We start from the raw sequence: 22,067 nt of genomic DNA, 5'->3' as shown, positions 1-22,067 counted from the left end.
AAGGCGTATCTTGCAATCGGGCGTAAGGGGAACTTGCCACTCTATCTCCCACGCAAAAGCAACAAAGCGGTAAGGCAGCGCGGGGACGGATGGGGGGGGGGGCGCAGCTTCTACTCTGCCAACAACTCCGTTCGTACTTTGCCCGGCTGTGGCCGTCGCCCGCACGGTCTCCTATCTCCACACGGCTCTGACCTTTGTCTGCGCTGTGCATCCGCCGCTCAGTTTCATTTGAAGCGATAGACCCCACGAACCTTGCCCGCTGCGGCGGCTGCAATTGCTGCCAACGTTTTGACAGTCGTTGTATGCGGTCATTCAGTGTGATCTATTCATGTTTGCTTGTGCGCGCTGACACCACGCTTGTTAATTCAGTTAGTAAGCGGATTGTCCAAGTTTATGCAGTCGATAAAACTACTATCCCTACTCCGAATAGCTCTCTACTAATTTGCTATCGCAATTGATGCTTCGCCTTTCGGGCGAAACTGAGACTTTTTTTCTCTCTCTCTGTACGCGTGGTTTTGTTTTCGCTTTCTTGTTTGTATCATCGGGACGATGCTTTTTGAGGGGAGGGTATTGACACGTATATATCTTTATCTTTCACCGGTGACTGCTTTTCACCGGCTAAAAATGTTAAACGTTATCGCTAGGCACAGGACGCGCCTGCATGTATGGGAAGTTTCTCGAACGTTATCGATGCTTCTATCCGTTGTCTTTTGTCACCGACACTCATGTAATCTGATTGTATGAGAGACGCGAATTATCTAGATCTTTCTGGAAGAGATGCGGGTACCAGGGGTTATTCTGGGGCCTTCGATGACTCATGTATAAAAGCCGACGCGTTTCGCCGCTGATCAGATTTCGACGATCGCCGACTGTGTTCACCGCTTTCGTTGTGCTTTGAGTGTAGCTTGCTTTTGTGAGCACATGTTCGCCCAATAAAGAATCAGTTTCGTCATACACAGTTTTACGACTGTTTACTTCAGCGTCACTACTACATGACAGTATGGGAATCTGCTGATCAGACTATCTGAAGTAGAGCACTGCACGGGCCGGTTTTTCAGGTCCGGGCCTGGCCCGAGCCCGAAAGTACCATTCTTTGGCCGGCCCGGTTCTGTTCCACCCATTAGCCCTTTTGCCTTTACGAAGCTAGCTCGCGTTCTCGATTATTGTGAAGATACTGTCATGTGATCAACGGCCGCCGGGCGGTCTTCAAGCTGCATCATAGCAAGTTTTTGCCCTGCATCCCTTCTTTATGGTTACTTGATAATTTAACTGTGAGAGAAATAAACATTTAATTACTAGCCGAACACCCACAGATTATTATGTGAATATTTGGTATGAAAACAAACCATGCAATGGACAGTTAGGAAATAGGGAGGGATCAGGCTGGCAACAACCACCGGGAGTGGGAGAACCCCGGCTTACATTTAGGGATGAAGTTGTAAAAAAGCACATCGGTTGATCACCATGCTCGTGCTTTAAAGTGTGCGGCAACATACTATAGCGAAGGCATAGGTGAACACTACCATACACGCCGCCGCCCGCCATTTAATCTCACTTTTAATCTCATATAGTCATTCGGATGTACCTACAGTGATAGAACTCGAGCCACTAATTTTGGCGCGAATGTAAATTTAGATACGCTGGTTACTGGTTTTCAGAAATACGATAATACACGGCCACTAGAAGCTTTTTTTTTTCATTAAACAGAAATTGTTGACCCACAAGGCTAACGCTCATCATATTTTCACCCGGAACATGCCATCTTTATTGCTTTATTCGGCTTCATTATAATGATGTAAATTTTTCAATCGACAATTTAGGCACCCTTGTTTAGAAATATATGCAAATTTAGACTCTGTCTAATTGTGTTTCAGTACAGTGCATCTACAACGTAGGCTTTCCTTGTTTTTTTTACTCCGCCAGATTAAAGTATGATCTGCTTGCTTATTCACGTAAATTCGCAGACAACGCACCTAGTGCTACAAAAACATATACAAGGCTGCGAACACGAGGGTCGCGCCACTTAACGAGTGGAAATAGCATTCAAAATAAAAATTTACGAGGGAATAAAGTGCTTTGCATTTCTATTTTGTTTTTCATATTCCCCTCCCCAATGTTGAGAAATTTTGCAGCATCCGCGTAGTCTTAAAGCATTTGTCCAAGAACAATATACACATGAAAGTCTCAGCTTAATTAGTTGGGCTAATTGTGATATAACCTACGGCAGAATATTCAACTCGCTTGAAAATATAACGAAGAAAATTAATGGAAACCAGTAGTAAGTTTCCCTGTGCCTTAGGACACAAAAAAGTTCCAAATTATCTTTCACAATTTATTTTCTACAGTTTTGTCAATGTACTCTAAGTACTTCTTGAAAACTTACTTAATTTTGTTCTCCGTTGAAATGATCACGCCGTAAAATCTAGATATTTTTGTGCAGCAACAAAATATTGCAGTCGACTCTGCCTCTAGGCACGTCTTCCGCTTTTGAAAAATGTAACGAGCTCTATCGAAACTCATCTCATTGATTCCCGTTAAGGATAACTCGGATACCTGAGACAGTCTAATGAATGTTTTTGCAGCGAGTCTCGCACCAATCCAATAGTTTTCAATTTCTTTAGCGCGACTGCAATGCATATATATTTCTAACTCTTTGTCAGGTTGATTCAAATCTGTGATGTCTAGCAACTCATGAAGTGTGCCTTTCGCCGCTGTTCCCACCCACCCAAATGTGTTTCTCCTGGTCGATAGGCGGCGCCGCTGTCGAAATCATACCCCTACCTCCATCAAACTTCGGGTCGTCCGTCACATGCCTGAGCACGATCACCTCTAGGAATTCGAGGTGTTAATAGGCTGGGAACAATGTGGACAAGCGTTCGTTAGTTCGTTAGTGTCGCGAAGACGAAAGAATCCCTACACAACCCATGTTAAGATGATTATCGAAGTTAATGCGATTAGCATTTACACAATCTAGCGAACAAGAAGCGACACACCGTGTTAGCTAAGACATCTTTGTTTAGAATCCGTAGTGTTTATCCTCATTTTCAAGTGATTCGGCTATATGCGGCCATACACTGTCTCCCTGATTGACCCGATTTGTTATGACCATCGCTCGCCAATGTTACCTCATGATGGTAGAACAAGGACCGCAGGCCGACAGCGCATTCAGTGACGACGATGGAATTACGAGGTAGGAATGATGTCGATAGAATGACGAAGGCATATAAGGACGACGGCATGACGACGATGAGAGGATTCTGAAGTGACGGCGATAAAGAATTCCGACGGAATACAATGCCATGACACCGGTGTTCTAATCTTGATTGATTGACAATAATAGCACAATACTAGAGTAATGAAATAGAAATTATGCTGATGGAACGGAAGGTGGTATGACGACCAACGCATTTAGTTATTTTTAGCCAACCAGACACGCTTCTGAATAACATACCAGCCTGCTCCCTTTCTTTTCTCCTATTCCTTCCCAAGACGTTTTGCAAACATATCCTCTGCCGTTGAGCTCAGTACGCCAGTGCTCTAGCTCATTAGGCCACGATCACACGTTTGCAAACGTATCTTGCCAACAAGTATATTATTCAAGCTCGAACTTAGGGGGAACATTGAGCTTGGGGGCTCCTATCGAAATACATGGGAAATCGGAAATAGTTTCTCAGAGCAACCAATGCACCAAATTTGATGAGTTATGTTGAATTTAGAAAAAAAAAGTTGAAGTGTAGTGATTGCCGAAAGGGATATTTTATTATAGGCTGGTCTACCTTTCTTACGTCAAATTTTAAAGAATTGCCAAATTTCGAAAAAGAAAACTTGGCGTATAGAGCTATGTAGCTCAGCAGCTAAATATGATATCGGAATTCTGTAAACTGCACCTAATAATATATCGAAAGCGGATAGCAATCATATATCATACACCATCCTGAAATATACCACTATGTTGTGAATGTTGCATTTGCAAAACCCTTCCAAAGATTATAACAAATTCACGTAAGTTGTAAGTTAAAGCAAAAAAATTGTTCGCTTTTGATGCTCCAACGGGTGCAGTTTATAGAAATGCCATATTTGTTTTTAATGGCTGAGTTTCGGATTTGTAAACTTCATGCTTCTATTTTTTTGAAATTTACGAACATCCTGCAATTCTTTGAAAACATTACACTATCTAAACGAAAACTATATTTGCTGCAGTCTCTGCAATTTAACTTTCCCCTAAATGCAACACATTTCATTCAAATCGGTTCAGCGGTTTTCTCATGAAAGCATTCCTGCATTTTACATGTATTTGATAAACCGGCATCGAAGATAGGCCCGAGCTAAAGCTTCCTCTTAAACAATGGATCACGCCAGTTTTATAGGAAACCCATTAAACAGAACCCGGACGTATACGCAAGACCGTGGCCACAGTGGTGTACAAATAAAAAGTCTGCTCAAGGAAAAAAAATATATATTCATCGGAAGCTTCGCGGGAGCCGTTATTACGATCAGACATCTCTCCAGAATGCGGACGAGCTTTCTGGCGAAGTGTCTAGCAAAACCGTCGATTCATTGTCAGTAGAGCAAGTAGCTGGCCGTCTTCGAGATAACGCTGATACACAAGCGCACTTGTTTCCATGCACCGAGGTGAAGCCACAGCTTCAGGGTGTGTTTCTTTTTATTGCGCTTTCTTTAGTTGTGCGTCATAGCATACGTCATAGCGGGAATTTCGAATTCTTTAAGGTCGATACGCCACGTGGTGGCGAAAAAAGAAAACTGTACGAAATGTCCCTAATTCCTGGTATTGAAAACAACATTTTCCTACATATACATATACAGGGTGTTTCAGCGAACACTTTCAAAAATGCTTAAACGTTGCCTGTGGCAGGTAGCACAATTCTAGTTCATGAGCTGGTCTACTCGAAGAGGTGGACATTACTTGCACAAGAAATTGAAATGCATAATCGACTAATCAACAAAAATTCACTAATTAAGTTTTTAACTAATTACCTGATGGCCCATATTGCAATTTACAAATTGTAGCCGTGGAGTTCGCAAGGCGGATCCACTTGGAACGAATTCTCGGGATGACACCAGTTTCGAGATATTAATTCCCGAACTTTGCGGAGAAATGCATTGGCGTTCCAGTTAATTTCTTAACAAAGCGTCGCTTTACGCGTTGAAGCACAAAATTAACTGGAACGCCAATGCATTTCTCTGCAATGTTCGGGAATTAATATATCGAAACTGGTGTCATCCTGAGAATTAATTCCAAGTGGATTCGCCTTGCGAACTTTACGGCTACAATTTGTAAATTGCAATATGGGCCATCAGGTAATTAGTTTAAAACTTAATTAGCGAATTTTTGTTAATTAGTCGATTATGCATTTAAATTTTTTGTGCAAGAAATGTCCGCCTCTTCGACTAGACCAGCTAATTAACTAGAATTGGGCTATCTGCCACAGGCAACCTTAAATAAATTTTGAAAGTGTTCGCTGAAACACCCTGTATATATACTTGCAAGCATAACGTACGCAAGCATATCTCTCACTTTGAATCACACCCACCGGCCTTAGTGCACCTGCAAGGATTCCAACTAGTTAAATGAACAACAAAAAAAAAACACATTAAGTTCTAGAAGCTCTCTCCGTTTCGACAAGGTAAAGCCTAAATATCATTGCTGAGAAGAAGTGTCCTTGTACCGCCTCTATACTTATGGCACAATTGCGAAGCACTCACGACGACGCCTCTCCTAAAGATCTTTTAAAGAAAAATAAACATCCGCATAACGATGGTGCTCGAAGCCCAGAGGCCATCAACGGCTACCTTAAGATAATCGCCGAAGCGATCCTCCAAAAGCAGCTAATCTTCCATGAACACGCTTCGTGACGTTCGCTAGGAGCGGTGGCTCTTTAGAAAGCAGCCTTAAGTGATGCTTTCCTCCGTCGACCGTACCTTCGCCTGCGGGACCGATCATAGGAAGCATAACTCGTGGCAAATAACAAAAAAGAGAAAAAAAAATGAAGAAGTGAACTGACGACTTCGAAACAAAAGCAAACAAATTTTCAGAAATCATAAGAGAAGCAAACCTGAAGAACGGCAATCTAGGATGGACTGCGTAGGCGGTGGGCGGACCACGCGGGACATCGAACGCCATCTTCGGGTGGGCGCGTGAAGCGCTCAGCGCCGACCCCTTCCCTGTTCTTCCTTCCCTTTCTCTCCGGTGCCCCCGCTCTCTGCTACGTTCGTTCATCTATCTCTCCCTCGCCTTAATCCTTCCTCTCTCTTCGCCGAACGCCTGGAGCCGGGGGGGCTGCCTCGCCCTGCCTCCTCCACGACCGCTCAGTGGGAGCAGTGCGGTGAAGCCATTCACACGGTTCACACACGCTCGCGCGCTCTCCCAGTTGCCGGTGGTGGTGCTTCTCCTTCGGGCAGCCCGACGGAGTGCCGCCGCTTGTCTGCTCTGCCGCCTCCGTCGTTTAAAGGCTCCGCTGCGGCATCGTCGCTGTTTGCCGATATACGCTTTCTTTCGTGCTTTATTTTTTTCCTTTCTTTCTTTTCCGTCTTCTCGGCTCTTCCTTTCTCCTTGAAGCGGAAATTTCCGGCCCGAGAAGCGGTTGACGCCGACTTCGCGAGTGACGACGTCTTGACGCCACACACGCCGTCGACGCCGCCTTCGTGTCGCCAGCTCTGTTCGAGCGATTGTCGTCTTTGTTGTTGTTCTTTGCCATCCTAGCTTTCCTGGAGCTCTGGCTCTTCTTGCAGTCTGGCGTGTCAGTGACTGAGAAGTTGAGCGAAGAGGGCCCCGTCTTTTACATCGCCGCTTTCTTGGTGGCTTTCCGAATTTGGCGCTTCGAAGACCGGTGCCTAGAACTTTGCTGTGCTTGTTTACCCGGTGGATAAGAAGAGGTGGCCGCTGACAGCCCTCGGCAACCGAACTGAGTCTTCCTAATTACAGTGACTTTTCCTTTTGTGCTCGAAGCAGACGTGTGTACTTGCGTGCAAAGTACTACCGACAGCACCTTCGGACCTCGAACTCGATTTACCCTTCGCGCAAACCAGAAATTGATTTTGCTGAGCTGAGTGTCGGCGTTACCTTTGCAGTTTGGATTCTTAAACGACGCATGCTTTAGTCACTTCCAGGGGACTTATCTCAACCAGACAAGTGATCTGTCCATGATGTTGTCATTTTCGTTCGTGCCGCATGACCCACGCCAAAGGATTTTAAGACGCACTGACCTTTATGTGTGTGCCGCTGTGTGACGTTGTTCGCCATAACTCTGGATACGTTTTCGTCTGGATTCAGTGGTATTCGTGGCCAGTGAAGTACCGCCCTACCGACCAGCAAACTAAGGTCCAGAATTTTCGGGGTCGTAATATGTGAGTGGTTGTCGAAACTGCGTTCTTTGTGTCGAGACTTACATCGCTGTGCAACCGCTTCTGCAATTTAATTTGTCTGGTGCGCTGTGACTTGGAGAATAGAAGCACCTGCGTTCTGGAATACGCTACGGATTATGAACCGCTTTATGTACTGTGGGTAAGCAGTGTACTGATTTTTGGGCGCAAGTACTATGTTGTGCAGACTGTAGTGGATTCCAGTGGATTCTCTTCTACTCACATATAAAAACTAGTGTGAACGAGGACAACATCGCCTAATGGTTCGGATAAGACTGGCGTCGTTTTAAGGGTGATGACTCTTCCTTGAGAAATTGTGCACTCTGTGACCTTGAAGGAACAATACGGAACACAGAAGGATTTCCCTGGTTGGCAATTCAACTTGAGGATTGAGACGTCGCAGAACTGGCTCACCAGGTCACAACCAGGTCGTTCTTCCATCTGGATAATTGCAAAGGTAAGAGAAAGTAAATGCATACTTCCAAACAAAGCTGTTCTAAAGGAATCATGCCGCGTTTATTTATTAGTAAACTTTTTCCGGTGATAGTAAAACCAACAACGAATTGTCCTTGTTCTGACGCACTTTGTCGAGACACCTTCGTTTAACAAACGTTTTCAACTGGTATACAAGATACAACGTTTACCAATAGCGTCTGACTAGTCGAGGGTTTACTAAACTTTACCGTCGACGTTTACAATCACGATACAAAAACCATCCTTTAAAAAATTTTGCAAACCTGAACTTTACCGAAAGCAATTAAGACTTACGACTGAAAAGAACATAATAAAGAATATTGACGTGGGTAAAACTACCTATCTCTTTCAATAGGCAGGCTCACCAAGCACTGTGCATTTCTATTTAATACGACAGAACAATATCGAAAGCACCAAAACACCAATCATTGAGACAAACCCGTCATCTCCTGATGTAGTGTAAGAAAATAATCGAAGCCTTCTTGTGCACACAGCAGAAGTATTTAGGTGTTTTACAGGGTAACAGCGCGTTCGAACTGCAAGCAGTGCGGCGTCATTTGAAGGACACAATTTCGTAAAAGATATTAGAGGGTACTATGGGACATTTTAACTTTTGCTTCTTACGTAACTGCGGGAAATATAGCAAAAACAACCAACCCGAAAATTTATCTTGCAAACGTGTACTTCGCGTCACGGCGACGGCCCTTTCGTGATGTTCTTAGTAATAACATACTCGTTCTGTTCTATGACCCTGTTGCAGTGTTCAAAAATTTGGGCACCATGTATGTGATTCTGGTTTTCTTCTGTAAGAGGCAACGTTATCACCAAACTTAAATATCTGATAAATGTTACCCAGCCTTCATACCCTGTACTTTCAATAATACGTCTGAATACACCTTTATTTCTCTCATTTTTTCATCCAGTTAACTTTGAAAAAAAAAACTAAACTAAAAAAATTCGAACGTCAAAAAAAAAATAAAAAAAACTAGACTTACAGACAATGTAACGAGCTACAAGGAACCCTTAGCGCGACGTTTTCACGTTTGAAAGGAGCTCGGCGGATGCATGTGGCATCAGCGTCCCCAAGAAAAAAGAGAGAGAAATAGAGAAATGTTGGTGGTTTTGACATCGGAGTGCCACAGCTGAACCACACAAGAGCGGAAGCGGAACAGAACTCCATTAAGAAGACGCCCTAAACGAAAGGCCATATGTCGCTGACAAGTTGAAGACGTCTTAAGAAAAAGCTACGGCCTTCCTTTCTTTTATTTTCTTTTTCCCAGAAATATCATTGCGATGTACTAAGTGCGAGATACGTTTTCTTGGCTGGCATCACAAAAACAAGATGGAAACTGGCCAAGATCTAATGTTTTCGGAATAACAAAGCAATCAAGAAATAAATTAGGTGTTTTTAGTGCAGTATCGGCAAGCGATTTACAATACTGTCTTTTATGAGAAACCTTCGGCTTGTGGTATGTGTACTCATTATCCTGCGCACATCCACACACTGGGGCTGTAGAAGCACGGTAAATAATAAGTTTGTCGGGACAGGGAGGTTGATTGCAACCCAATACTTTTGTTTCGGAATGAATTTTACTGCCGGTTGCCTAGTATTGTAATGGGTGCGTCGTGCTTTTTTTTTTTTTTTGTCTAAGAATGGCGAAATGTTGTGCTTATTGTGAAAATTTGTCGAAAATTTATTTTACTCAGCTACCAGACATTGTCAATGAATATACACTTCCGTGAAACCTTGCGGCAGAAAGGAACAAAAATATATACACTTACGTTTTCTCACACATATTGCAAGGCGATGCTGGTTTACAGCGTAGTAATAGGGGGATCAAGCTCAAAAAATGCTTGAATAATACTTTCGATGTCCTTAATTTCCTGATTTGGTAGAGAGCCGCCCCAATGTGGAACTATGTTCAGCTACGATTTCATGAGCTTGCAAAGGAGAATTAAAAGTTCCCGTAATAAAAAAAAACAATGCAGCTACTACATTTAAACATACAACTAAAACGAATCTCATACAAAAATACACATATTTTCTGATGCCAATATGTATAAAAAATGTCCTAGAGATATGGCGCAATCATTTTTAACGTATCAACAAGATAGAGCCTTGTGTGTAGCTGGTCTTAACATGTGTGCTTATTAAATAACAGCGCATACTTTAAATCCGACTCGTAACAACTCGAGTAGTTTGGTGAGAAATATGTCGCGACGAACCTTAATTGATGTTTGTCATAGCAGTGTCAATTGGATTTTGTCATTTCTAATGACACATAGAAGCACTTCTATATTACGCTGCCATTTACTGAGATCGCCTGCCAGCCGTTCACGCCAATACGTGTCATTTACTTCCTGCTGCGCAAGATGACTATCAGCATTCGGTTAACAACGTGTGTCGCGATTTAGTGCAAATGTTACAGATGAGCAAGCATTGCATTCAATCACGCAAAATAATCTTGTCATGAGTTAATGTAACTTGTTATCATGGCAAATTATTGAAACAAGTGCAAAAATTCAAAAATTGCTTAGCTGCATGGCAGTTCGTCCTAACAGACAAGTTTGCTTTACAGGAAACGAACGGCGTCGTATTTGACGGTGCAGATGATGTGAAACCGGCGCAGGCGAATAGAGACACCTGGAAGATTAATGGTGTATGCGTAAAAAATCAAAATGAAAAGATCAGCCATTCACGCTATAAATGATTCAAGCCGAATGTTGCTTGGCAAGAGCCCACTATTTCATCCGGTAGGAGCAGCACAAATCTTAAAAGATTGCACTTGGTTGTACCAGCTACCACACTGTTTCAAAATGGCACGCAGAAATTCGCCTAGCTGGTGATTCATTATTCATTGACGATGAACGTGGCGGCCGGCAAAAATATCGATGTTAATGTGTATTAGTGCGCACTGCTGCTGATTATCTTTGAGTATGTGGGGCGCACGATGGCGCTTAGCCTTTATGCGTCGCTGCCAGAAACATGGGATGCCGATTGCTGCAATATATATGTCATCCATGTTACTTTTGTGCTTCAATGTACAAAACGACGTTTCGTTAAAAGTAACTGCAACGCCAGTGCATTTTCCGCGAAGTTCGGGAATTAATATCTCGAAATTGATGTCACCCTGAGAATTCGTTCCAAGTGGATCCGCCTTGCAGACTACACGGCTACAATTTATAAAATGCAATATGGCCCATGAGATAATTAGTGAAAAACTTAATTAGTCACTTTTGTTAATTAGTCGATTATGCATATCAAGTTTTTGCGCATGTAATGTGCGCCTCTTTTAGTATTCCAGATCATCAACTTGAATTAAGCTATGTGCCACAGGCAACCTTTATTATTTGTGCAAGTGTTCGCTGAAACACCCTCTATCTCTATATATATGCATGAACTCCCTGATTCGGAACCTTTTTTTTCATTACATTTTAAGCCTGCAGGGCATGGTATACTGCACAGAGTTGTGCTGCGGCAATCCTTGTATGCATGAGAAGGCTGGAAAGTAAATGAGTCCAATTGGAATCTTTTAGGTGAGAGATCTGACCCGAGTCTAGACAAGCACGGATCCCACTCTGCTATCTTTCGTGATTGTTACGTACGTACAAAAACACTACGAAAGTCCCAGTTCTGCTGCATTATCTTGTTCTTTTATTTTATTTAAACGCGTCGTGGTAAGGCGTAATTCCTCTGGCGTATACGGGCATATTTAGATGAACGGTGCCCACTTTCTGTTAGAATTGCAGAAAGACGAGATTAACTGCACTGTGGCTTGTGTTGTTTGATTCGCATGTTTACGCTTTGTTAGCTTATTTGTTGCACTCTGTTCGAGTAAACAATGCCGCAAGTTATATAACGTGAGAACCAACAGTTTCTATGAAGATTTGTTTCGAATAAGAGGAGAAATAAACTTTATCTACACAAATCAGCTGACGGCGAAATCGTCCGCGATCGCCGCGTCCCTAGTCCCGGATGCTGTGGTCCTGAGCCGATAGCTTGGCCCTGCTCACTAGGCGATGGTGGTCTTCGGGGCTCGGGCTCGTCAGCTGGGCCTCCCACTGCTCGACGGTTGGTCCGGTGATGGATGGTGTCGATGGGTTTTGCCCACATTCCCATACCATGTGGTAGAGGGTATTGGGCACAGAGCAGAAGGCGCACTTGTATGTATAGCTAGTAAGATACATGGCGTGTAGGAGGGTGCCGTGCTGGAAAGTGCCGGTCTGTAGTTTGCGGAATATCACCCCCTCTTCTCTTGTTAGCTTGGGTTGCAGGGGTGGGTAGATCCTCCTACCCAGTCTGTAGTGGCTCAGGATATCGATAAAACATTAATACCCGCGTACACACCACTGCTTTACCAGAGGCTACATTCAAGAAAAAGAGGAATCATTCGTATGTCTGAATTCGGAAAAAAATAAGACAAAGACAACTTCCACTGATAGTGGCGCCACCTTACCCTCACGGATTATTGTAAGCAACTGTACGGTAGGCGGAAGGTGCCAATTCCATTTGGCCTTTTAGTGTTTTATTTGCAATTTGCTGTTTTATAAGCGAAGCTGTTTAAGGTCGAGGTTGATCCCTACGGAGCGATGGTGTTCGCAGTTTCAAGCAAAGTGGAGAGAGTGTGAATAGAGGAGAGGAGGTGCAGAGAGAGAGAGACAGACAGAGAGCAATAGAAATGAAACAACCTTTCTTGGTGAGGCTGGATTCCAACCCGGGTACCCACGGTCCTAAGGCGAGCGTCACAACCACTAGGCTTCACACCTTTCCTTTTGAGCATAGACTACACACCCACGCTTGCAGAACATGTATTCATGAGAACCATATGATTGCTTTGTACCAACGATTGTAACACATTGCTATGGGTGAGAGAAAGAGAAAATGACAGCGAGAGAAAGAAAGAGATATAAAGAGAGAGGAAGAGACACGATTTGAACCCGGGTACTGACGGTCCGAAGGCGAGCGTCATATCCACTACGCTATACACCCGAGCTTGCAGAGCTCCGCTGATTGTTCAGATTTCACAAGCGTGGAACTGGATTAATTTTTTTTCGTTGTTTTCGAACAGTAATCATACCCACTTTGAATTATGGCAGTAAAAACTTTATGCTTCCTTTTGTTTCTGAATGCTGCGGCAATCGCAATCCCAAGATCAAAATAGCACACAAAGGACATCTTTTTCTACTTCGCAGTATTCCAATAAATCTTTTTTACCTCGACGGCTGCACGCTTCGTTCGTTAAAATTCCTTCAAATGAAGGGTATATAAATACAACGAAAGTAAAAAGAATTATGCACCAAGTCAGCTCCTCCTGAGAGTCAGTACAGAGATACAGATGGCAGAGGCCCACGTGCGATAATCATCCCCACCGAACGGTTTTTTTTTTGCATATTCACCGTCCAATACGTTCGTCGGCGCGTTGGCATCCAAGTTGAACGGACTGTGCGCGCATTTCGTAAGTCTTTCCAGAATCACGCGCCATTGACGCAAGAGCTCTGGCGGCAATCATCTTTGCGCAGCGTCCTGCCGCCGTTATGTATTTCTTTCATAGATGTTCGTAAAGATCCTCGCATTCGCGAAATGGTCGCAAAGCGCGGGCATTTTGCGATTCGAAGGGGGAGATAAAAATGCTTGAATGAACTGGAGAACGAGGATCATTTCAGTTCGGAGTCCTAGGAAGAGCTTACATAGCTCTTTTTCCCGTCGGCTATTGCATAGTTAACTTTCGTTCTTTCCTCAACATGTTACGCAAACGTACTTTATTTATGAAATGAGACACACGAACTAGCCTGTCGCTCGTAGTCTTCGATGCGCAAAAAAGAAAGATATTGCTTTATTTCTTGGAAGGTGCCATTTCGAGCAGCGCTACGCACTTGAAGCGTAATAATTTGAAAACAGTTTGCTAAAAAAAGTAGCAACGTCACAAAAGTGGCAGTGGCCGCCTGATTGGAATGCGAGTGGCAAGATTCCATTGCTGCAAGGATCAGAGTGTTGCGACTGCGGCGTAGGCACTTCGTGCATCGAGTATTGTAAGAAAGAGGGCAAAATTAACTGCTGGCTCATAACTGACATAGAGCTAAAATTGAGAAATAATATTTTAGTGTCTCACTATTCCCAGCCTCGCGATGTCTCGAATTGCTTTGCCGCTTCACGACGTGGTGCTTGCGCCTAGTTCGTGTCGATGTGCCTTCCTTATTTTCATAATGCTTGCCTCCGAAAGAAGAAATAAAGCTAAACAGCGTCATAGCCGATTCCTATAGTCAGTTTTTGAGAAGAACAAAAGAGGGTTGTGTGCTCAAAGATCCTGAGAAAGAACTTCGACCCTCATTACTCGAGTGTCCCAAGGAATGAATTCAAGCGTTACGAAACAAAAGGAATGAGAGTTAAAGCAGTAATCGTGAGGTCATTAATGCAAATTATCTCCATTAATGAGCACGAAAACACAAAGTTGAGGCTCTAACATTATATTCCTGCTATTCTTTTGGCCGTAAACGAGAAGGCCTGAGTCCTTGCACTCTAATTTTCAAAATTGCGCGACCGTAATAAATCCGCGGAGAGAAAATGAAACGTCCGGGGCTAGGCTATTTAAAAAGTAACGATAACAGAGCGCAGAACATGTTTGCACGCGGCCCCACTTCGCTACTACGCGCTCTCTATGCAAACGCACTTTACTGTCGTGCTTATACATACGGAACGGGAAAGCCTGATGCAGTACGGAATGCAAATGACCTCGTTTGTGGATGAGAATTTCACTGGGATTGAACCTCGAGACTTGTTACTTTTTTTTGCTCACACGGTAGGCGCGTTTCATTAGAAATGATGTACCATTCGACTCTTATCGCATGAAAGTAAGATCGTATCAGGTTTTCATGGTATTCACGGGAGTACCATTTTTAAGGCACTAAATGATCACGTTTTACTCGGTGAGCTCTTCTTGGTGACAGCATCAGAAGAATATATTTTCTTTCTGTTTTGTTCAACTACAATGCAGCAAGAAATTACCAGCTTGCAAGCGAGGTTGGGCACACCAGCCATATTCCGTTGATCGTTCACTTTTATATTTCCGTGGAATACCTCACACCCAGTCAAAGTTCCCAAGCCTTCCAGGGGGCTTATTGTTTCATTTTGAAAGTTGTTATTGACATTGTAATGAGTTGATCTAACATATTATTCGCATTCAGCATAGTTTGGCACGCCATTCGGGCGTGTAATTAAATTATAAAGGGAAGAATGATGACGGAAAAAAAGAGGGGACATTGAGCGATGTTTATATGTCATCACGAAGCGCAAAATTGTGTATCTCTTGAAACAACAAAAGCATGCGCCTTCCTCATATACAGCAACTGATGCCATTGAACTAGCATTGCATGGTTGTCTTTCTGCAGTGAATTGATCTCTGTTGGCAGAGACTGAGGTGGAAATGAATCTTGCGATAGCTTATATTTAATGGCACCCGGCTAACTTGTTTTTTTTTACTTCTTCTATATAGTACATAACTCGTAGTTCCAAAATATGTCAGTGAACTCGATTACAATTCATCCCTTAGCCACATCATTCTTTCCGTGGATGTGTTTATAATTGTGAAATGCGAAATTGCGCAGAGAATACGCTCAACGCAATTTATCAAAACAACTCCAGCGAGACTAAAAAACATATATGTGGTTCTCATAAGATGCTACGGACGTACCGCACTTAAGGGGAAACGAGCCGACTCGTGGAAGCTAACAAAACACACTGCCAGCCTTATATTATATTACATTGCCTGAACGTTATAGGCATCAAGGTTGCATGTGACTTGAGACAAGTGCATTCTAGAAGGCAGTTGGCCATTCTTGGCTAATAAGGAGACCTACGTCTCCCATCACGAGTCACGTTGATTTGCTAGCTGTCGGTCTAGTCCGGCTACACTCACTTTCTGCATTACGCAAACCGCCATAAGTACCGTTCTTTGTAAGCCAACTGAGTGCCCTGCCATGCGTCATCATTGACATGCCACCATACACATTAAAAATGTGTCATTGACGCCGCGCAAACATACAAATAAGAAGGCAGCAAAAGTAAATTTTTTTTTGTTTCTTCTCGGTGTTTGCCTTCGATTGCTGCGCTACATGTATACACGAGTATGATACAACGAACGACATCCATATATTTCGACAAACAATCGATCAGAAATAATTAAGCTATCGCGCACACTACTGCATGTTAGCAGACCTCCGGATTGATATTCAACTATCTTGCCGAGCCCAGATTCTTGAAACGCTGTTCCCTAAGAATCTTCCTACGCGTTATCGTGGTCGTTATCGCAGTCACCCGAGAAGATTGTAAGGCTTGCCTGGTTGCTAACACTTCGTAAATAATTGCTGTGGTGCTAAGAATTTCCGCGATAGAAAGGGACACACTTACAGAACCGAAGCCCCGGTACAGGGACGGGAAGAATTTCTTAATGCAACCACATTGGTCTCGAGAAAAACACCCGAGGTACTCGATGCCGTCGCGGATATTAATGTGATTTCTTTTTACTCCGCTCTGTATTCATTCGTTCTTTCTCATTTGCCAGCACGTCCTGCCGGCTCTATTGCAAAATTTACGGCCCGGTTCCGAAGAAGCCCGCAGACAGGATGTGTCATACGTTATTTACGAGCTTCTCCGAAAGCGGCGGCTTCGCGACGAGTTGAAGAGGATTTGCTTCTTGCTACACGAGCACGGATTAGTTGCGTATCGCGCCGCGCTAGCACTGAAGCTGCACACAGTGCCGAGAATGGTGAAGCAGACGTTAATATGGAGCGACGTTGAGTCTCGCCTAGATTGATCAAGTACGGAGACTTCTGAGAGAGAAGAGGCGAAATAGCGGTAAAAATGTATTGCTGTATAGGTGTGCGTTCACATTTGTGTCCCGAGTGTAATGAGTACAAAGAAAAACAATTATTGGCATTTTTTTTTGGCTTAGCGACCAGAAAGCACGGTTTCAGACACGGGAGAAGTCGTCTGTCCTGGTTTATATTTGATCTTGGTAGCGAAGAGCACTTTGGTTTTCGTGTGGGTGCTCTGTAGACTGCGCATTTTTTCTTAAGTGATTGATTTCTGGTATGAAGCAAACGCGAAACAGTTTTAATTTCAAGTCTCAAGTTTGATGATGTCTCTAAAGGTAGCGCTGACTCTAACAATTGCGTAGCGGACTGGCGTATTTTTTCTTGTCTTTGCTTTGTGGATTACATGATCTATGTTGTGCCTATCGTAATCACAGCTTTTTTTTCATTTTTTATTTCCCTTGGGAACCAGCTCCAGTCAAATAAGATTACAGTGAAGTGCAGCTCGAGCATATTAAAAATGAAGTGCCAAAACTGCATTGCAAGTTCTCACTTTCAGCACAGGCATCGGTGATAAAGCGGCAAATTCACAATCAAGAAATATATATTTTGAAATGCACACTGCCCGTTGTTTCGCCATAGGCTTTCGTTGTTTGGTAATTTTGGACAGCCAGAATGTTTGCTAGAGCTAGGCACCAGTCTTTCTTCTTTTTCACAACGTACGCTTCTTATAAAAATGGTGATATACAAAGTGGCATGTGCAGTTTTATTATTAAAAATATAATTTGTAAATTAAAAATAAATATATGTGTTTGCCAAGAAATACCATGTACGAGAAGAACAGTCTCTTCACATTTGCATATAATCAACGAGGAGCAGAGGACTTCCTGATTTGCATATTCGTGTGATATTTGATAGCTGTTTGCTTTCAAAATGACGTTAATAAACAAACACAAAATCAAAGGCTTATCAGTGTGAAGGTGAAAAATGAATTAAAATCCTTGAGACGAAGAAAAATGGTAAGAAAAATGCGAGGAAGCTGTGGAACGCAAGAAAAATGAAATTTTCCGGAGGAAATATTCTCTAGATAACAGCGAGAGCAGTAACAGGAGCCGGTGAAATTGAATTCCCGCTGATGTGAGAAAAAGCTCAACCTCGGAAGGAGGATCCATTAATCTAGCTGATGGTGACGTTAATTGCAACGATGAATTCTGGCGTAAGGCGAGAGTGGTGGGAGATAATAACGCCGAAAAAGAAAATAACATTAAAACACTCGTGTTCCCGACAGCCAACCAAGCGGAGAAGAAGATTAGATTAAAATAATTTCCCCGAGCGATTAGCGATTGGTTTGTGTTCGCATTTATAACACGAACTCCATACGCCTGAGCGATTGTTACGTGCACATCGGACACTGCATGCGCGCGTATGCGCCAGAGGCTTAGAGTAAAGTATTAATCGATTTTGAATATCTTACGAAAAAGATACTGCGCCGAATATATCGAAAATGTGCTCTACAGTGCTGTCCATCGTTGTACGTGTTTGTCAGGAAGACACGTATCTTAAAATCAAGCTGAATGAACTCGCACCTTTATTGCACATTGCGGGTGAACATGTTGCAAGCACAAGTAAAAAGCCGAACACAAAAATGGCTTCGCTGTACCTTTGCCCGGTCAAACCCCTTGTTTGGGTGATTCATGTTACAAATATGATAAAATAAGCTAGTGTGCTTTTGCGCGTCAGAACCACGATATGGTATGAGGCACGGCGTAGTGTGTGACTTCGCATTAATCTTGAACACTTCGGCCTCTTTGCATGCACCAGTGCATTCATATGACACTTTGCGGCACGACCGGGGGCTAATTGTCCATCTACCTACCTCTCTATGTACTTAACCGTTTTCCCACCTACCTAGGTCCCTGGATAGTCTATAGTTAAATTGGTAGCGCCAATGGGCTGGTGGGCTGATAGAACAAGGTATGAAACCGACCGTCGGGCCAACTTGGCTCGCTGAGGACGGGGCACTGTCTGTTCCGCCCTTCAACGAACATCTTTAACGCCGACGTGGGTGACTGCGAATGCGGGACCTGAGTTGGTGTGCCGCACTCAATATGTCAATTAGTATTTGCCATTGAGTGTGCGACAAGCCAGACAGCAATTCTCAGCATTTCGCAGGTAGTGGTGCGCCACGATTTTCGTCTCAGAGCCTGCCACATGGGGACTTTTCGAAGCGCCGCTAGACGACACAGCATTTTCAGAAAGAAGCGCGATTTGAACAGGCATTTCATAGGGTTTCCCACTCTATACTACAGCAAAAACTAGAAAGTTATGGAGTTACAAATAACTCCCTGCAATATTTTTCCAGCTATTTATGCTCACAGAAACAAATGGTAGTAATGGGTGATTATTATTCTACATACAGCACAGTCATCAGTGTAGTCCCAGAAGGTTCGGTGCTCGGTCCCATATTATTCTCGTTGTACATTAATGACCTCCCTAATTCTCTACGGAACTCAAACGTCCTAATGTATGCAGATGACACAGCTTTATTATTTACAGGAGACAGACTCCCTGCACTGCAAACGGATGTGATGGCCGAGTTATCAAGAATTTTCTCGTGGTTTTTAGAAAATAAGTCAACTTTAAATGGCAATAAGACAAAATATGTAGTTTTTGGGATGAGGAGAAACAATGTTGACACCAGTCAAATAAATATTAGGTTAAATATTAGCCCCATCTAAGAAGTTGATTCGTTTAAATATCTGGGCGTCATATTTGAGCAACATGTACATTGGGAAGCCCATATTCATAGTGTATGCAAGAAGGTAGCATACGATTTTTACTCCTCAATAAAAGCAAAACAATATTTCCCTAGTGAAGTACTCAAATCCCATTACTATGCGTTTGCCATACCCATAATAGTTATTGTTTGGAATCATGGGGCGTGACTTACATGACGTACTTACAACCTTTATATAAACTACAGGAAAGGGCTCTGAAAATAATTAGCACTTCAACCTACAACAGTAATACTTTTAATGATATTTTCCAAATGCAACATGTGTTATCGGTTAAGGCACTATGTAATCATAAAATCTCAATTTCAGTTAATAATATTTTCTGCAATAACTTTCCTATTCCTCGAAACGTCTTTTCTTTTCCAACTCGCAGTACTAGACATGCTTTGAAAGGTAACCTCAATTTACCAAAGTGTTAAAATGTATACGGCGAAAGGGTAATTGAATTCAGTGGCACAGAAATGTGGGTTATTTTACCCCTAGAGGTTAAAACCGTGCGTAATTTCAAGCAGTGTAGCAAATTCTTTTTTCTTGACAACCAGAATCTCTAACTTACTTGCATCCACTAATTAGGAATATTTCCTAATGTTTCTTTTCTGTTATAAATCAAAACATGTTCCGGAATTCTTCTCTTAAGTTCTGCACCTGACCTGTCTGTTATATTTTGACACTGGACCGGAAACTAGCCTTCCCTGGCTGTCGGTCCAGATATCGGTGTAACCACGTTCATGTGAAGAAAGAATAAAGCACTTGCACTTATTTTATAGCTTAGCCCAGCTGCTGCGTGACGTGTTTATCAGCGTTCGCACGCACCGGTGCGGCAGGCATCTTGGAGGCCGTGCGCAGGCTTCGCAGCGCCGCCTCTAGATGGCACACAGCGTTCAATGGGCAGCGCGAGAGAGGAGTGCCGCTGTAGGACACGCGGTATATATAATGAGTTTGGACGGTTGCATTGCGTACTGGTTGCTGTATTCCTTGAATACTAAACGCATTGCCGTGAACAGTCACCGTGAGATATATGTTCTGCCAAATTTTCTTGGGTTTCGCCCCCATCAGAATCCTGCCCCTGCGGCCTCGATCCAGCCTTCGATCTCATGCTCAGCAGCGCAAGGCTCCATTTGTGGCTAAAGCTATCACTAACTGAGCAAGCGATCTTTCAAAGGCGGTAAAAAATAGGAAACGAGGCTGTCTCTCATTTCAGACTTCGAGAGTTTGTTGAAAGGTACATTCAGGAAACGCTTGAATTGTTCAGAAGGTTTCCTGGGTATTTAAGACCCCTCTGAAGCGTCTTCTCGTAGCGAAATGCTAATTTTATTTTATTTGTGAGTGCAGAGGAGACTGCAGTAGTGAGTTGTTCTCTTTGTTTTTATCGTTTATCCAAAACAGCTTTGCGGTTTGAAACTACGAAATTTGTGTGAACACGAGGCGCTTGGTTTTTGTTCGACCCGCCGTGGTGGCTTAGTGGGTGCGGCATTGCGTTGCTGAGCACGAGGTCGCGGGATTGAATCCCAGCCGCGGCGGCCGCATTTGGATGGGCGGAGAAATGCAATAACGCCTGTGTCCCGTGCACTGGGTGCACGTGAAAGGTCCCCTGGTGGTCAAAGTTAGCGCGGTCTCCGCCACTACGACATGCCTCATAATCATATCGCAGTTTTGTGTCGCAAAACTCCAAAATTTAATCTAATTTTGAGGGGGTTTTGGTGCGGGGGAGCGAGATGTACTGTTTGCAGAAGCAAGCAAACGTGTGACTGATGCACGTATCGTGTGAAAGTATAAAATAGCGCACGGAAACACGACAAAAAGATGTGGAATAATCAGAGTGAGCAACTGCTGCACTCGAGAGTAATTTTCATTTCGGAAAAGGGCACTTATTGTAGGCACGCACGCACGCACGCACGCGTGCGCACATACACAGGAGAGCCACCGTGTCGCAATAATTTCCACTGTTTAGAAAAAAATAGTATTTCTGTTTGACAGTGATGTTATCACATTTTTTCTGGACTCATAAACATGACAGATGGTTGGATGATACCTGACTCTCTTGGATTTGTAATATGAAATGCATGAGTTGTTTGCCTGATTAGCTGATCCCTATGAATAGGAAGTATTTTAGCACCCCTGTAAAGCGGGAAGCGACCACATCTTTAACAATGATCGTTTATGAATGTTACGCTGTAGTGACTTTTAATGTTCAGATATTTGTGGATTTTTTCCGGACAAGCTTTTGTCGAAGCCGCACGCCGATATGAAAAGGCTATGCCACTTATTACTAAACTACCCAGCTGTCGACATTTCTGTCATTCACGTATATTGGATTTAAGTACTTTCGACGCAGCCGATACTGCATCTTTCACGGTAGCGGCCCCGTAAACCAATGATCGTTTTATTTCAGAATAAACATAATTTATTTGTAAGATTGCATTTACAATTTATATGCAGGAGCCACGCTCTCACAATGGCCATTCCGTATGTAGCCTTGATATACCGAGGGGATGCTGTTTCCGTCCACGCTATATCATAGGCGTTTGTCCCTATACACAAATGTAAAGAAAAAAAAAGAAGCTGGATTGAAGGAGAAAAGAAAACGTGGCCGGACAAGATTGATCGAGG

At 43.2% G+C, this 22,067-nt stretch overlaps 1 protein-coding gene across 1 annotated transcript in view; it reads left to right on the top strand.

The window, feature by feature from the left end:
* The first annotated feature begins 6,413 nt into the window (after positions 1-6,413).
* Positions 6,414-22,067, top strand: part of LOC119458009 (neutral and basic amino acid transport protein rBAT) — an 84,589-nt gene continuing 68,935 nt past the window's right edge. Inside the window, exon 1 of the mRNA XM_037719797.2 lies at positions 6,414-7,837. The gene's annotated coding sequence lies outside the window, so the exon portion shown is untranslated. The remainder of the gene's footprint in view (positions 7,838-22,067) is intronic.

This window comes from Dermacentor silvarum, chromosome 7, assembly GCF_013339745.2.
Source record: "Dermacentor silvarum isolate Dsil-2018 chromosome 7, BIME_Dsil_1.4, whole genome shotgun sequence".
In the NCBI taxonomy this organism is placed as follows: Eukaryota; Metazoa; Arthropoda; class Arachnida; order Ixodida; family Ixodidae; genus Dermacentor; species Dermacentor silvarum.
The sequence above is the reverse complement of the archived record's forward strand: the minus strand, read 5'-3'. Positions and strand labels throughout refer to the sequence as shown.